Source organism: Chenopodium album, chromosome 16, assembly GCF_948465745.1.
Source record: "Chenopodium album chromosome 16, dcCheAlbu1.1, whole genome shotgun sequence".
Classification (NCBI taxonomy): domain Eukaryota; kingdom Viridiplantae; phylum Streptophyta; class Magnoliopsida; order Caryophyllales; family Amaranthaceae; genus Chenopodium; species Chenopodium album.
This window is the reverse complement of record NC_137849.1, coordinates 30,735,368-30,754,078: the sequence shown is the minus strand read 5'-3', so window position 1 is coordinate 30,754,078 and position 18,711 is coordinate 30,735,368. Positions and strand designations below refer to the sequence as shown.

At 34.0% G+C, this 18,711-nt stretch overlaps 1 pseudogene across 1 annotated transcript; it reads right to left on the bottom strand.

The window, feature by feature from the left end:
• Nucleotides 1–735: 735 nt before the first annotated feature.
• On the bottom strand, nucleotides 736–17,782 carry LOC145585104 (uncharacterized; annotated as a pseudogene). Its single transcript, XR_014100560.1, has 13 exons — nucleotides 17,569–17,782; nucleotides 16,825–16,909; nucleotides 16,633–16,703; nucleotides 15,847–15,961; nucleotides 15,686–15,765; nucleotides 12,577–12,661; nucleotides 12,411–12,491; nucleotides 10,210–10,304; nucleotides 8,540–8,590; nucleotides 3,475–3,555; nucleotides 2,507–2,579; nucleotides 2,350–2,427; nucleotides 736–1,252 (listed from the first exon to the last, which is right to left on the bottom strand). The product of XR_014100560.1 is annotated as an uncharacterized LOC145585104 (transcript).
• Between the last annotated feature and the right edge of the window lie 929 nt (nucleotides 17,783–18,711).

Here is an 18,711-nt window from a genome sequence, read left to right as displayed (position 1 = left end):
ATGAATTAAATTGCTGAAGTTAGGTGTTGTTCTTCATTACCAAATTTAATCTCTCTTTCCTCAAATTTCTCTACGTCGCATCATCCAGGTCAATGTAGATATTGTATCAATAAGGTAACAATGAATGATCGATTTTTAGAAGATGATGTGCTGCTTTATACACTTAATTGAGTGTATATGTTTAACTTTAAGCTTTAATGGAGGATAGAAGAAAGAGAATATCATTCAAGATGGGAGAATTAGGAGAGAGAAAGGAGAGCCATAGAACCATAGAAGAGAAAAGGAGAAACCAATTAAGCTTAATCATCCATGATTAGTGAACTTACCGCTGAAATTTTTAGTGAATTAAAGCTCCCAAGACTCCATTAATGACAACTTGACTCCATTAATGCCAACTAGAAATATTCGGATATAATTATAAATTAGTATTAAAATACGATTAAAGTTTAGTCAAATTAATAAATCAATTCAGACCAGATCAAATAGTTAAAATTCGTATCATACCAAATTAGACTTTATTAAAATAAGATGAGATCTCGTGAATAGAATAAGTCCTTACATTGAATTCACAAATCATACTTAGACTAGTTTTGTTGTAATTTATAGCTACGATAAAACAATTATGTTTTTATTTTTTTATTTTTTTTTTTTTATTTTTTGATAAATCATGTGGAAATCTGTTTAAATCATCTGTGTAAATTTTATACATATCCGCTTTTACTAATTTTAAAAATTTATGTTGGCAATATTGATAAATGAAAAAAAAAAACGGAAGTAGCACATTAGAAAATGGTTATCAGTTTATCACTTTGACAAATGTAGGTATTTACAGACCTGGGGTATCACTTTGACATACTATCTTTCAAAAAGTTCTATTTCCTCTTGATGTCAATGTTGGGACACAATATCCATATCTTTACCTAACAACAAACACTTTTAATGCAAGTATCTATAGCAAGTGAAACTAGTAGATACCCAACCCGGCTACTGCCCTTAACACGCATTGAAAAACATGTCTACCAAGGCAAATGTGCATCCTCACAACAAGCTAATGATTTAGATAGTTAACTCTAAGAAAGGTCCCCATACTGCATGGTGATACTGCGGCCAGGGCATTTAGCTTGTACCATTTACTACATTTTTCAGGTGAGTCTTTCAGTTCAGATGCCACCCTCCAAGTATACGTCTGTTTTCCTCCATTACTATCTGTTCTCTAAGCTGGCTATTTTGATGGCTTACGAAGACCAGGTATCTGCATGAGAACCAATTAAAGATCAAATTAAAAGAAAACCATCTGTTCATGAAGAAGATATACACAGTACATCCCAATGATGTAATAGAAGATGCAAAATGCTACTCCATATTATTGTATCAGCACTCAAACTGAAAAAGAGATTGCTGATTAATTACATAATTAAATTGACGCTATTACGTCATTAGCCTTCGTTCCTACCGACTCCCTCTACCCCTTATATTTCCCTATATTCCCTTTTGGGTAGTCCTTACAAAATTGTTCCATTTCCATTAGTTAGCATAGTCTCCAAAATTCCACTCTACTTTTTTATTACCTCACACACTAAAAACACAAATCTACCTACTCACTCAATACAATTTTTTATAAAGTGAGTTGAGGATGGGGCAATCTTTAAGGGATGGAAAGAGTATATTATTCATTCGTATCTCCAACGTACCCTTAGAATTGTTTTATGGCTAACTTTTGGTGTTATATGGTTAAAATTTAAGTTAAATAATATACAAGTACTACCATTCGGGTAAGGGTGGGTTGTTTCAAGTGAGTGGGGGTAGTTTTGGGGTGAGATGGGTTGTTTTGGGTGGATGGCGGTGGTTTTGAGGTTGGGTTCGTTGGTTGGTGGTTGGTTGGTTACATGGGTGAGTGGGATGGGTTTGAGGTGAGTTTGGGTGGTTTTGGGTATGGGTAGGGAATGGGGATGACTACTAGCAGTGGTGGTGGCGGTGGCGGTGGTACATGCTAGATGGGATGATTGAAATAATTAGGAGGAAAGTTAGTTATTTAAGCTAGAGGTTTACCATAAAACACTAAAAATTAGCCATATAACAATTATAAAGACACATTGGAGATACATGCAAAAATAGAGGATCACTTAAAAAATAAGGCCAAAAAAGTTCCACTGTATAGATGACTAGATGTACAATAACTAGAAACCACCATGTAGAATTTCCTAGAACATAAAAGAAAAACTAGGTTTTCATATTGAGAAGGGGTTAGAGAATAGAGGTTGAAGAATAAATGGATCTATTTAAATAATTGGTCTGCCATATAAATTTTCTAAAAATTTCAATGGAAGCATATATGTTTTAAATACCGACCTCAATGCCATGGGGGCCTATCCGGTTTCTAGAGATAAAATTGAGGATGAGTGTTGCAAATTCATCAGGAACATCTTCCTGCAATAACAGTCAACTTTTTACAAAAAAATTCTCACATGGTAGTCAAATTACATAAACACCATAACATGTATTAGACCTGTATGGCATGCCCTGTGTGTCTGACTACCACCATCTGAAACTTGCCTTGCATTTGACCAATAGTGAGAGTTCTGTAATAGCAGATCAGAATACATTTTCAGTATGTTTATCAGTAAAAAGTTCAGAAAATGGAGGAACCAAGTCAGCATACTTCATAGTTCATACAGTTGACCAAAAAATAGAAAACCTGCTTTCAAATTTATTCTCAAGAAGGTATAATGAAGTATGCATACCTTTGACCCAACCAATAAAAAAGTACTCCACAACAATCTACATATAATAAATGGTTCATAAATCAAACTTACGCCAAAAGATATAATTTCTTGAAAGTCAGATATTTGCTCAAGATTTACTGGCTCTAATAATTACTCACTCCGTCTCATTGTAAGTGCTAAATTTCCCAATTTAAGGTCCAATATAAATATCCCCATGTATAATTACACATACACACCCATCTAACACACCAAACTACGCTCAATTCCTCCCTTTCGTATAAATTAACAATAAGATATTTCATAATAAAGGTCACGTTTGTACTACTCCATAAGTCTATGTGCCTAAAATATTAATGCCAAATCCATTTGTGGCAGTTAACAGGGATGGAGTATATATGAATATGACGCTGCCTAATTTTAAAAACAGATGTTAGCCTCAAATTTAATTTTGTCTAGTTGGCACAGTAAGGGGGTAAGTTGAACACAGCATTACACCTACAACAGCAAAGCGGCTTGAGCCTTGACTTACAACAAAAGAAACATAGAATAATAAACCATTTAAAAACATTTATTAATCCAAAAGCTAACTAATCACATAATTATATTGTCATTCATGGCTTCAAAAGAACCCAAAAACTGAGAATTATGGTGCATAGAAATGAAAGTTGACATGTAAATGATGATATGATCACCCATTTAAAATATTATAAGTGACTCTGAAATCGTTCAACATATAAAAGTTCAGCTAAACCTGTCAAGTCTGTCAGTTCCTGCCAACAACAGGAGCTTTGGAACAGGAGATGACAGAAACTTTTCTGAAAGGCCTTCATACCTGCAATAGGAAAAGGAACAATAAATTCACTCTTTACTTACGAAATATAATATACAAACTATCCTGACATTACATCAATATCTCAGACTAAAATCTGAAACTTAGGGGAAAGGAATTACTATATTCAATATGCAGGAGAGCGAAAAAGTGTTTGTGATGACAATGACATATGAAAGACAAACAAAGAATGTTCTTTCCACACAATCTTGTTGCGCAGTTTTCAAAATCTGAAACTTAGGGGAAAGGAATTACTATATTCAATAGCAAAACGTTGATTGGTATGTACTTGGTGGTCAGCCTAATTGTCAAAATCACAGTTTCAAAGCCTTAAATCGAATGTGTTAAACTACAGAGTGGAAAGCAAGACACCTAAAAACATGTCAGCCATTAATTATTGGCTAAAACTAGGTCTAGAAAAATTTTATTTAACACTACGATACGACAAAAAGAACTCACTTAATGACTTGTAGTACAAATCCATTCAATTTAATGACTTGTAAGAATACTAAGTTTTTTGGCACAAGAAATAAACCTTAAACCAAGTTAATTAAGAGCTACAAGCAATTTGGTATTGCAAGACATTAAAGAGAAGTCAAAAATTGATTTATCACAACAGACAATTGGAATATTTGTCTTGGCATTATTTCCACCCTTCCTTGATATGTGTGCCTAAATCTAATGGGTCATTTACCAACAAAAAAAAAAAAAAAAAAAAAAAAAAAAAAAAAAAAAAAAATTGTGAAAAATGGGGATTTCAATGGGGCGGGGCGGATGTTGGTCTTCCCATCCCCATCCCCACCTAACATTTTGGCTGTGCTTGGCAAGGTGAATGGATTGCAATTGGTGATAATTAGTGGGATTGGCAAGGTGTATTGGCAGTGTTTGGCTAATGCATTTTAGAATCTAGAGCCAAGCTCAGTCTTCACAGAAGGTTGAAAGCTTATAGCATACAATGAAACTTTAATTCGCCAAAACTTTTATAGTTAGAATGCACCATTGTAGACATCAATGGATTTGGAAATTTCTTGTATCTCTACTACATGTTCTTACTCTTTCAAGTTTTAATTACTGTATAGCTTCTTCATCACTTATCTCATTTTGATCAAAAGTTTTTAATCAAACCAGAAACCAGAATATGAATAAACAAAATTTACAGGTTTATTTAGCATGCAATTTTATTTATTTTATTTATTTATTTTTTTTGAAAAAACAAACACCGCAAATATTAATAGTGGGGTATCCAAAATACAGTAATTATTTTTATGTCAGGCAGTTCTCTAATTTCCTAAATTAAACTTTCTTTTTTTTTTTTATTTATTACTCCAATATTTTATGATCACAACATTTGTCCTTGACACATGGTTCAAGGAGGAAATAGAGTAACTACAAATCAGTGAGGAGAGAATTGGGTTCATATGGTTTTCAATCAATCAATCAAAGCCTTAATCCCATAAGTGGGGTCGGCTAACATGAACCAAATTTGATTATTCCGTATAGTCATCGACATAAATCTTTCTCCTCCATCCCTTACGATCCAATGCTTCATCCTCATGCAAATCCATATACTTCATATCCTTCCTAACTCCTTCCAACCAAGTCATATTCCATGTAGTCATTGACATACATGTTTCTCCTCCATCCCTTACGATCCAATGCTTCATCCTCATGCAAATCCTATGTTACATGGACTCGGGAACGGGTGTCGGACACGGACACATGTCCAAGTGTCCGATCCGGCAAGTTCCAAAATTTTAGGACACGGGGACTTTGTCCGATATCTAAACACGGGTACAGGGACACGTCTATATGTCACTTAATTTTGTGTAAATAACTTATATATTACAAAAGCTTTAGATTTTTCATTATGCCCACCCCTATTTTTTTTTAATTTTAATTCTTTCCTCAGTAATTCTCCTAATAAATGGCAATCTTCTTCTCTCCATCTTCTCTATATCAATGGTGGTCTTGGAACAAAATGTGTTTTTCTTTCATGTTTCTCCTCTTTTTTCCTCTCTACTCTTAATGGAAGTGGCCGAGTGAAGGGTCGGACACGTGTTCCGTATCTGTGTCCGTGTCATGTCGTGTCGACACGGACACTTCATGATTTTAGCCGTGTCCGATTAACATAGTGCAAATCCATATACTTCATATCCTTTCTAACTCCTTCCAACCAAGTCATTTTCGGTCTCCCTCTCCCTCGTTTAATCCCTCCATGGTCCCACTCTTCCACTCTTCGAACCGATGCACCCTCGGGTCTCCGTCTCACATGCCCAAACAAACGCAGACAATTTTCCCTTAGTTTATCTGCAATGCTTGCCACACCTACTTTCTTGCGAATAACTTCATTTCTGATTCTATCTCTTAGAGTGTTCCCACACATCCACCTTAGCATGCACATTTCCATAACCTCTATCTTTTTAATGTGCTCCTTCTTAGAAGCCCAACATTCTAGAATAGAGCCATAACAGTGCAAAAAATTAAATCCCATGCAACCATCCTAGAATTTGCGTTTCTAACTAGATGTCACCAACAGTTTTGAAGATATCTAAAACCTGACAAAATCTCTGAAGTGCGACAAGGTAGAGCTGGAAGGATACATATCTTTTCTAGATTTTTATAATGAAAAAAGAATTTATAAACTGGAATGGGTATAAGTTATGTAGTTTTAGGATTAGTTGAGAAAGCAATCGTAAAAGGATTCGCCAAGAGTGTTCAAATTTCATGGAGACAAAAAATCACCAAATCGTAACCATTTTTCACTTAAAATTACCACTAACTGGTTGGAATAAAATACACAGTAATTAACTAGCTAACTTACCACCTGATTACATGAAAGACAGGTGAATTACTTAACTTATGAAGAAGTACCTACTTTTTTCCCTTTATAAAGAAAAAAATAAATAAAAATATAGTAATGTGAATGAAGAATGAAGAATAAGTTGACAAAGCAGGAAGCCAGGAAGAGCTGTCCTCAGTTGAAAGCAAACATCACATCAATATTATATACTTCCTTCGTTCCCCTAATATTGCAACAAGGGGGGAAGACACGGAATTTAAAATGAGGGGAGAGAGAAAAAGAGAAATAAAGATAGGGACCCATGTGATAAGGAGAAAAATAGAGAGAAAGCGTGTGCATATATGATAATTTTGCAATATTTGTGACCTAAAATAGTAATTGTTGCAATATTAGGGAAACGGAGTTAGTGTTTCTCAAACACCAAATTGAATAACTCTTACAAACCCCAGTAGCTCTATCTCAAAATGAGGCTAGAAAAAACGTTATGCCAAAGCTGATTACATGAAACACGGCCTCAAGAAGAGATAGGAATTCTGCAGTAATTGTCTCCTGATCCCTGTGCCCTTCCTGGAAGATAGCAGGGGTTCTGGTGCTCAGGTTTGATTCTGGTTCCCTAGGAGAACCCTTCCTAGAAGGTGGCTTCTTTGGGTTCCAGAATCTAGGTGGGGTTTGGCCTTAGGGTCTTGTGGTGTTAGGAGTGGCCTAGGTTTGCTAGGCTTGTACAGTTGTATATTTGTACAGTTTTTTTGACATATACTATTCTTACTTACCAAAAAATAAAAATAAAATAAAATAAAAAATTCTGCAGTAATCAAATAAAATAACAAATCTGCATAAAGGAAAGCACCCTAACAATTCTCCTGACCACCCAAAAGGCCAAAACCCCCTAAAGCTCATATGTAACAACTCCACATTAAAAAGGAGAAAACCTGTAAAGCCCATGACTCATTACACAAGACAAACAGCTTTCTACAAAGTTGATAAGCCATTAGACAATGAGGAAAGGCATGTATACAAGGATTCACAGTTAACACAGCAAAGAAAACACAGATCCAACAAGATTGCCGATCTTGGACTCCATCTATGGACCATATCATTAAAATCCTACCCAAAGCTAGCATCCATATGAAAGCTTACACCTTAAGATAGTTTGGAATGAAATTTTTTTTTAAGAAATTGATTTTCTCAATTTCTATTATTTGGTTCGTAAAGGGCGCAGAAAACAATTTTCCCGAGGGTGGAAAATAGATTTCCAATAGAAGAAAATATATTCCTTTGGAAAGAAATCAATGCCACATTTTCTTCCCTACTTCCAATATCCCTATCCTCTCCTGTTATCAATTTTCTCCCTTGCACTCTCATTTTCCTCTTCAGCTCTATAGTATGTCTCGTAAGGATTCCACCAAAATAATATTTTTACAATAACTTTTTTAATTGAAAATTGTTTTCTGTGGAAAGTCATTTTCCTAGAATAGGTTTTCCATCAAACAAACGAATCCCAAGAGGAATATCAGTCTTTCAAGGAAATTGGCTGAAGCAAAAAGCGGGTATGGGGATGGCAAGATTAAGCTACCATGAGAAGACTTACAAGAAATTATCAGTCCCGAAGAATCAATTTGTTTAGCAGGACAACTTCTCGTATACCTCACTGATTTGTTCCCTATTTGTACATAAATATATACTTCCTCCATCCAAAAGAAATTGTCCTCACTAATAAAAGGTGTGCCTAACACAGCTGCCAATCAGTCTTATCACTAATAAAAGGTGTGCCTAACACAGCTGCCAATCAGTCATAATTAACTTCAAGCAGTAATTTTTCATTTCTGTACTGGGTCATTAATTTTGCTTCTTCAAAGTTCGGATGTGTGTCAGAAGTCAGTCACTTGGGGACATGGAAAATGAGGTATTTGGAGAACAGATGAGAGCAACGACTGCGCAAAAACAGTTTTCCCCTTCCCATAGAGATAGCCATATTATCATAGGAGGTTTTTGAATTTAAACATCATAGAATAAGCATAATGCATTGGGTTGAAGACATGGAAACCAGCACACTTCTCCACAAAACTAAGACAAGCACAGCACATGAACTGTCAAATGAGAGTAATCCATATCATCTTATTCTCTAATATTGACAAGCCCACGCTCATCCATACATGCATATTAATAAAGAACATAAAAATTGCATACCAGTTTCTCCAATATTGTTCTGTTTCTTCCAGACAAGCTCGATGCACATAACTGAAATATAGCAAATAATCAGTTAATAAGAGCTATAAGAATATTATAACATGTAGCATATACACTCTCTGCTCTTTCTCTTTCCTTGACCTATCCTATATTTCTGATTGCAGGACTCCATTAGATCACAAAAATTCAAGATCCATGTCATTCCGATAAAGGACAAAGCCTTCAATCGCAAAATTATTCAGTTTAACAGTGAATTTCCAAATGAAATATTTTGTATGACAATTATGTTACATATCTCAATATACAACAGCCTTTTAAATAGAGTTAAAGAAAGAAAAAGGGGTAACAAATTGGAAAAATGATACTTCGAAGAGAAGAGGTAAGTCTACTTTGTCAATGAAAAAATGCCAGGTCTGATTTTGCTTCACAGAATCCCCCACCTTTTCTCGAGACTATACTAGGGTTGGGCTGACACTAATGCAGCAGGGCTAAGGGTTGTAGTCATGGTAAGTATACAACAAAGCCTTCGTCCCAAAACGATTTAGGGTTGGCTACCATGAATCGTCATGGAAAGCATATCAACTTAAATGAAAGAAGCTTCAGTTCTCAAATTATCACTTATCTTACGTCTATAATGGGCAATTAAGGAAACGACTTTCATCCAGCATGCATCTGTCTATCATAACCGGATCATCATACAGCATTAGGTGTGAAACAAACACTTTCTTCGAGACAAATTTACCAACCAAGAAACAGATACACATACACAACACTAAAGTAGATTTTCACAATTTTTTGTTGTATTAATCCATTAACCCCAATTCTTTCTTTTTCTTTCAATTTACAATCAAGATATTTTATTAAAACTGCAGAAAGTAGAAGATAAACTACATCAAGAGAACAATAAGGAAAGTTCTGGATTCCCTCAAAAAAAATAAATAAATAAATAAGGAAGTTCCAGTCGCCTTAGCCCCCATATAGAAGCTAAAAAAGTCATCAAATCACTATTTCACAAGTGATCATGCAAGACAACAGCACCATTAAACATACGGCCATTCGGCTCCAGTTAGACACCAGAAAAAATAAAATAAATAAATACGTAGTATATAAAAAAAGCCATCACCGCATTCCTCCAAGCAACTTCTCTTTCTTCCCACTACCCTACAAAGATGCTTTAAAACTCCTGTAACTTCAAAAGCATGACCCAAGTCTCTACACAAACCGCAAAGAGAATATCCAAAGATAACGAATCATATCACAGTGAAGGAAACATATGAGTAGGATTCACTATTAGCCCAATAAAGCAAGAAAATGTCAAGTGAGATAACCATCCTCGGCCTTTGATTTCAAAGCATTCAACTCATTCCTAATAACAGCATACCATTATCACAGCCACATACAAATACTAGGACTATACAAAAAGATTTGAAATATTTTCTTTTATTTGACCCTCCAGCAACCACATAACCGGAAGACAGTAAAATATATAGCCACATACCTATATCATACAAATTATTAATTACAGTATCTTTTCATTCATAATATTGTGTATATCTGTCTTTTCCTGATCCTAGGACATGCAATCATGTTTTCTATTGAAAGAAAAGGGAACAAGGGAAAGAAACCTATTAATTATTTGGAAAAGGGTTAGTGTTCTTTATCATACTTACCATTGCTTTGACTCATCATACTTTAATGTGGCAGGAATTGACACACGGGCAGAATCAATATTTCTTAAAGATCCACCTCTAACGCTCCATTCAATCTGTCCAACATAGAGCAAAACAGAAGATAAACACTTAAAATCAGGATCAGACATAAATGGTAACAAAATTCAATCATGAGACTGCTATGGCTCAGAGGATTTGTACTTAATAATCAATCTTAGGTGTCTCTCAAATATATATCGTGAATCAGAATAGGAATACAGAGATATTAAAGAGGTCTTTAATGGGATGTGTGCAGTAAAAGAAACTTTATAAGGACAAACAGAAAAGCTAGCAAGGTGATATAATTTTATAAGGACCATAAGCTGCACAAAACTTCAATGCGACTGTTCTGACAGGCAGTATTTGTACTGAGGCTTTACTAGCTAGCTTAAAGCCAGTGTTCCACAATGCTCAGCAATCATGGATACCATCTGTTTCTTTTAAATGATTTCATTTAGCAGCACAAGTATCCTAAGCTCCTAACTTTTGGACCTTTCCTCCATTAGGTCAGGATCTTCAGTAATTATAAGCAAAATATATCCCCAATACTGATACACTTTACCTTACTTCCAGCTATCCATTGTCTTTAACATACCTGCATCCTACACCCATAAGGGTGGGCAAAAAATCCAATCTGATATTCTGATTGACCCAATCCATGAATGGATTGATCTGATCAAAAATTTTGGACATCCAATCCAGTTTTTTATGTTTCAGGGGAAATTTTTGGATCAGATTCAGATCAGCTTTTGAAATTTTCGGATATTTGAAATATCCGATTTTAATTTTTTTTCCTTAAAATAAAAATTTAACCACCGCTTTTTAAAAATTCAGATATCCAAAATTATCTGGTAAAGAAAACAGATATCCGATCCAGTTTTTCAATGTTCGGAAATGGCGGATTGAAGATCCGATTTTTTTTCTGGTCAAGATTCAAATCGGATTTTTCTCATTCCGAAATTTTCGAATATACAATTTTTCAGATCGGAGTGGATATCTGGTTTGGCTACTATCACTCAACAAACTAAAAAGAACATATTTCCTCTGTTCTTTTTTACTTGACCTAGTTTGACTTTTACACTATTCACATCCCCTCGGGATCTTGTTAGAATCATGTCAAAAAATACTATTATAATATCTAACTTTTACAATTTTACTTATTGATAATTAAAGTTATTAATAGTTAAAAGTATGCATTGGCAAACGTAATAAAAGAAACAGGTAAGTAAAAGGCAAACCATCCTTAAATTAAGGTTGTCTAGCAAGCTCAAAAAAGGCAACATACTTTGAGAAAGAAATTGAGCAATGTAAATGGATAAATTATTCAAAATAATTTATACAAGACTACAAGTACTCCCTCGGTCCTTACGTCCCATAATATAGTTCCTATTTTCCTATGTTGGAGATCCAAAATATTGTTTCCGTTTCTATTTTTGGATAGTAAGTAAAGATCATTATACCTTCACTTATTTAACTTTATTTATTATACTTTCTAAACTACCCTTGAATTTTGCACATGACTTGTACTTTATTCCACTTTCTCTCTCTAACTTTTGTCTATAATTGTACTTTCACTTTTATTAATGTACTTCATCTTTTCTCCTCCTATTTCTTAAAATCTTGTGACAAAACACAAACAAAAACTATATTATGGGATGGAGGGAGTAGTACCTAACCCTTCTCTAATTTATACACGTTTCAAAAACGTGTGTTGCATTAAAAAAGAAAACAGAGGAAATACAAGAGAGGTATAGACAAAGACCATCAAGCTACAAAGAAAGTATTAATTGCTAGAGACGGATACAATAATGCCTTCAAGCTAATGAGTCATAGACGATCACATTAACACCAGTTACCATGGTTTGTTTCCGCAAAGGACTTCAGCCATATCTCTTTTTTCTATTCTTCTCTACCCATTTTTGAACCACACATTAATCACCTTTTGCATTCAGTAGGTACAATAAGATTGCTAACAGGAAAGGAATTGAATAAGGAAAAAGAAGGTTCATTTCACATTCACCAATAACAGTTCAATTCAGTGGATCATGAAAGTTTAGTATAATTATCTGATTAGATGGGTCTGCTCAGGAAAATAATTTAAGACAGAATGGCGGCATCTAAAGTATAAATTGTAGATCTTCTGACAATGGAAATCTACTTACAGCTTTTTCCACGCTTGCAAAATGCTTCGGTCTGCTTGATAGAATTTTTCACATGTGGACCAATGAAGCCAAGGCTGTTCCCTGAAATTTACATGATTTTAGGCTGGATATAAATACATATTCAGGAGCAATACCAAAAGTAATATACAGCATATATATGTCAAACCTCAACAACATCCACAACTATAAGTCCAGCCAAGCTACGTAATGTTTTCTTTGCAGCAACATGCACAGCAACAGAACCTCCCATGCTGTCATGACATCAATAATCGTATCATGACCAAAGGTCTATGTATCAAACAAGTGCATATGTACCAAAGAAAGCTAGTAACAAGCATATTTAGCTTCGTGAACAAAAACACAAAAGAAAAATATATATACACCATCTTAATATGAGAACCGTGAGAACCACATAAGGTACATGGTACGTAGGCTATTAATTACACATATATACTTCCTCTATATTTTTTTAGATGCGTTACTTTTGTAATTGCAGAATCCTAGGCGATTTTTAGAGTAGAGAAAGATAAGGAGAAAAAATAAAGAGGACACCCATGTGATAGGAGAGAGATAGAGAAATTTCTTAACTAAAAGGGACAATGATGCATTTAAATTGAAACTTCCATTTATAAAAACTAATGCGTCTAATTAAAATCAGAATAAGTATAAGATATACATGTCCTAAACATACAAGGTTATATCAGAAAAGTATAAGTTACATGCCCTACAATTTTATTTTATTATTTTTTTAATATTTTTAACAAAGTTTGTGAATAAATTTTTTTTTGTTTTTGCAAAATTTTAAGGTTTGTGTCATAGCTATAAGGTACATACCCGCAAAACATAAAGTACATGTCTTAACATTATACGGAACATCACATTAAGCAAAAAAACAAATAGATTAATAATTTTAGTAGCCACAACAATTGAGTACTAAGGAAGACTTACAACTTTAACATTATCGATGGCAAGTGCTAACATGTTTTTAGGTAAGAAAAACATTGAAACAGAAAGGTACCCATCTCTATAAAGCTATCAAATCAAATTTCTAATATCTAGCACCTCCCTGTATCCCTTTTTAGTGGACACGCTTTGAATTTTTGCACCATCTCTATGAAAACACACATTAAAATTAGAATACTCTTGATATATATTTTAAATATATTAGCTTTTTTTAAACTATTATTAATAAATGATTAAAAATGTAGATGGCAAGAAACTTTGCATTGCCAAGTCCAATCAAAGTATGTCAAATAAACAGGGATGGAAGGAGCATATAATTGTACACTTAGTTCAAACTTATATCAGTACTTTTCTAAGCAATTACTCAGCTTTCTCAAACATCCTAACTGTCAGGATGAAATCATCACTTTTAATGGTTTTGGCCTCTCCAACAATATCACTTGAAATCATCATAGGCCTCAACTCCCTTCAACCTTTTCCTTATTCAATACATTTAAAAACTATATGTAAATGAAGCCCCAAATTAGTAACACAATTTTGAATCATGTCTTGAAAAAGGCACGTAATCTATACAAAAACCCAACAAAGATTAAAATACACAAGCACGGAAGCACCTATACATGCTCTAAAAGAGGGCCTTGATTGACAACGGAAATTCTCTATCAAATTTCTTCTTATGTATTGTGAATCAAAATCCAAAAACATTTAACTCCTCCATTAAATTCACGTCAGCTTGATGCTTTAAACTTGATAGAAAGCTTACTCTGTGGAATTGAGAAAAAAAAAGGTGGGATCTTTTAGAATTAGTGAGGTAATTGCAAAATTGTAATAGAGGGGTCATGAGTTAGAAACTTCATTTTAAATTTAAAATTTTAGAACAAAGATCCTAGAATCCTGGTATGGAAATCTAGTGAAGGAGAGATGGACATTCTATTCTAAGAGGAAAATATCACAATATAGAGGTTTAAAGTGGATAATCAATGAATGTATTAGGGAAGAAATTTGAGGAAGAGAGTGACAAAAAGGCTCATGTATGTCTCATGAGGGGGGAGGGAACAGAGGCAAAGCCAATTAAGGACAGGGGGGACAACGCCTTGAATTAGTACCTTTCCTTGGTTTTGTTCCTCAATTAAGTAGTTAAAAAGTGCTACTTGCCCTGCAGAGAGTAAGGGTTATGAAACAAGAATTGGTTTTTCCAAGCAAACTGATATCTATAAATCTCTTCTCTATTATGATCCTAACTTATGAACCTTATGGCTACATTAACCTACTTGATTTTTGATTAATTCTTTAAGCAAAAACACTTAAAATAAAGGAGCAGGAAACCTGTTGGTAGTCTTACACGGCAATTCTTCCTTAATTCATATAGACAAATACATGTAAACTAAGCTAGCAACAGGAAAACCAGAGTACTTAAGGCGAAGAAAATGAATATAAAACAGAGAATGAAGATTAAAGGAGAGAGGTACGTCTTTTGCTGAGATTCAGTGAGTGGTGAAACGGGTAATCAAGACAATTGAAAGGCCATGAACAATTGAACTCTGCTAAACAACAAATCGAATAAAATTCTCCGGATGTTTTTCTCTACCCAGCCCCTTTTATCACATTATCATCACCATATTCATTACTCCTACAAGCTAGCCACTTCACACACTCCCTAATGAAATTCAGAGCATACTCTCAATTCCCCCCCCCCCCCTGCCCCGCGGCCAGAACCAAATCTAGCATGCATCACCAATATTGAAGGTCTGGATGAGGCAATAACTACTCTCCACACGTTTCAGAACCGTAGTAAGTTGATCAACTTGTAGTAAATACTTTATATATGTACTACAAGATTTGTACAAACCAGGGATGATACTCCATAGATGCTAATGACCCCGTCCTAATAAAGGGCATAGCAGAGTTCAATGCTTAAATCGTTAATTTGACCACTTAGCCTGTTGGCAGCTCTTTACAACAGCCACGTTCAAGGATGTTAGAGTAGAACACCATTTTTGAATTGACACAATAGAATGTAATATCATCTTTGCAATTAATGGAGTTATCTGACTTATCTCTCATCCCTCCCCCTTTGGTCATAAAAAATCCATCCCATAAATGAATTCCCTGTGTCCTCTATACTCCCCTACACTATTGGAAATAAAAATTTGTAGCATGAGCCAAAATTCAATGTCTAACAAAATGCAAGAGCCAAGTATTAATCTCAATACATAGGATAGAGAAGTCAACACGCAATTATAGAATATACACAATTATAATTTGCACATATAAAGATTGATACGAAGCAAAGTTTGCAATCAAAAACAAACCTGTGGCCAATGAGTACGATTGCTGGAGGTGAATCTCCATACATGGTGCTCAAAACAGCCAACACATCCGTGCATAACGTCTACAGATGACAATATGCAACTTATTTCAAGGAAGTTTTGCTATTAGAAGAAATGTATATCATATGCAACAAGTTTATCACCTCAATTGATAAGTCCAAATCATTATCTGTAACTGATTTTCCATGCCCTCTCAAGTCCATTGCCACAACCTGAGCTTTTTCCTTAATCTTACTCGCTGACAATGCAAAGGAAAGCCTGATCAAATGTATATCATAAATTAGATAGGCCAACGTAAAGGAAAGCACCAGTTATAGTATGCGACTTAACAACATTAAAAAGGAGAATTTGAAATGCTGGAGAAAGGCATATGCTAAGGGAGATAAAGACTCCTCCTAATTGCAATTTCTCCCTCTCTACACATGCTTGATTTTCATATTAACAAACAGTGAGAAAAACAAAAGATATTCATCCATGTATTTCAGCAATAATGTTACTAGGAATCAATAATTTGCTTCCATAAGTCTTTTAATAGATGAGGTGTCAAAAACCAAGAATTCAAGAGAGCAAATGTTAGGCAACATCTGATTTGTTTTAAATGTTAAGAAATGAAATGTAACTAAATTATACTTGATAACTATCCAAAGTTTGACTTAATTTATTTAGAAAATGGCTCAATATTTTATGAACAGACTAAATAAATAAAAAAAAAAAATGTGCCCTATTATCTAATAAGAATGAAGTATTAAACTCCAAATGAGAATTACATTCATATGTTTCGTTCAAACTAAAGAATAGGAACTATAAGTCTGTATGAATATAAGAAAAATAATAGAAGCATAAAACAGAAGCAACACATCACAAATTAAAGAAGCAAAATTTCTTGATAAGTATCTTTGCAATAAGAAAAATTCTGAAATTCTAGATACCCAGAATATCCGCCTCCATGCAAACAAAATATAACTGGCCCTTCTGAACCAGCCTTATATACATGAAAGACCTGTTATCAAACAAAAAAAATACACATAAGTAGAAAAATCTACATCAAAAATGACTAAAAGGAAATGAAGTGATTTTATTCAACTCGATATTTACAAAGAAAAAAAAAAGATATTTCATACATTTTCGGTGTCTGGTATGCAAATATCATCCTCATGATCAAAATAGCTTGTCCAATCCAACGGCGAGTATTTTGGGAAACTACTCCTACATTAAGAAATAGTATAGATATGTATATCCATTATTTAAGCAGATTAATGCAAAATATTTGTGTGGCTGAATAAGTAATAACACAATCGAATCAGTAACGCAAAACAGTTATCCGAACATAGACAGCTGAATATGTCAGCGCTTTCAATGCAGACACGGTTAAGAACCCAACTTTAGCTCCTAATAACAAACACAACCACGGAGTACAATGGTTTGACGATGTGTAACAGTATTGAAAACCAAGCCATTACAATAACTTTGCACTCAATTCTAACTAAATATCACCAACACTCTATATCTTCGCCTAAAACTATCAATGCCTCAAAAATTAATAGTAACCTAAATCATCTAAAGATTTTTAAACTAAGCCAATAACATCATCACTAACATTCAAGAATAATAAATACGTCCATGCTACAAATAAATTCTTTTTAATATTAACAAATCAAAATTTTATTGAACACTAAAAAAAAATATGCAGGTATATCAAATCAAAATAATTTCGAAAATTAAGTAGTACAGTCAATATTTCCAACAAATTTATGCGAAAAACATTAAGAAATTTGATTAAAGCAACTTCGCATTGAACAATCAAATTAAAACAAAAATCATACTGTATTAAAGTGTTGAAAATTTAGGGAGAAAGAGAGAATTACTGGAGCGGATGACGAGGAGGAATGTTAGAGAAAGCGGAATTTGAAGAAGGTGAAGAAGATTGTTGAGATTGTTCTTCCGATTCCTCCGATAACGGTGTCAGATTGCCGGAGGTCTCCATTTTTGTTGATTCTTATGATCACTGATCACTCTCTCTCTCTCTCTTGTTTCGTTTGGTATTTGTTCCTGAGATGGCACAATTTTTAATGAAAAGGATTCTCTACTACTCCTAGATTACTCCCGTACTCCGTAATACAAGTACTCGTATTACGGTGCAGGTGGCAATCGAGTCATTTAGATCAGATTAATCGGGTAGATGTATTTTTGTTTTTCAATCAGTTTGATTTTGGATGCAGGTCATGTCAGGTGGGATTTTTTTTTTTTTTTAGTTGTTTCATTTCATAATAACTAGATCAAGCCAGTGCGATAGGGCTGGCAAAAGCTGATCCGACCTAAAAACCCGACATGAACCCGACTAAAATAGCAGGTTATGGTTGAGATTTTTGACCCGAAAAGTTAAATGGGTTGACACGAACCCGACCTGATAAATAAATGGGTTAGGTTAAGGTTGGAAATTCCAACCCGAAAAAGACCCACTTAACCCGAAAATATTTTTGAATCATGATAATCGAACCTTGATAAGTAAAAAATCTGAAAGAAAGCTAATAAAATCAACCCAAGCCCATATATAGCCATATATGTCCATATAAAAACTAAAACCCTAAATTCTTTCAAACTCTCACTCCTCTCATCACTCATCAGTCGTTAGAATTCAGTTTCTCTTTCATATTTCATTTTTTCTCTCTCTTCAACTCTTAAGAAATCAATTCCTGAAATCCTTTGCAAGTTGCAAGTGTTCCTCCTTCATGTCTTCTTCTCCTTCATGGACATCAAGCTTCAAGTTGCTAGTTTTCAATAGCCTTCATCATTTTTTATTGTAATTTGCTGATTTCGATTTTTTAAATGTTATTGTATTGTTTTGCTTTTAGATTTTGGTTCTTGTTCATGTTAAATTGCAAGAAAATACACTTAAAAATTCTGTTATTAATTTCTATTATTGTTTTTTTGAAAAATTTTTTACAGTTTACCAAATTTATACTATCTTGTTCATATATGATTTACCTAATATCAGATTATTATTTGAA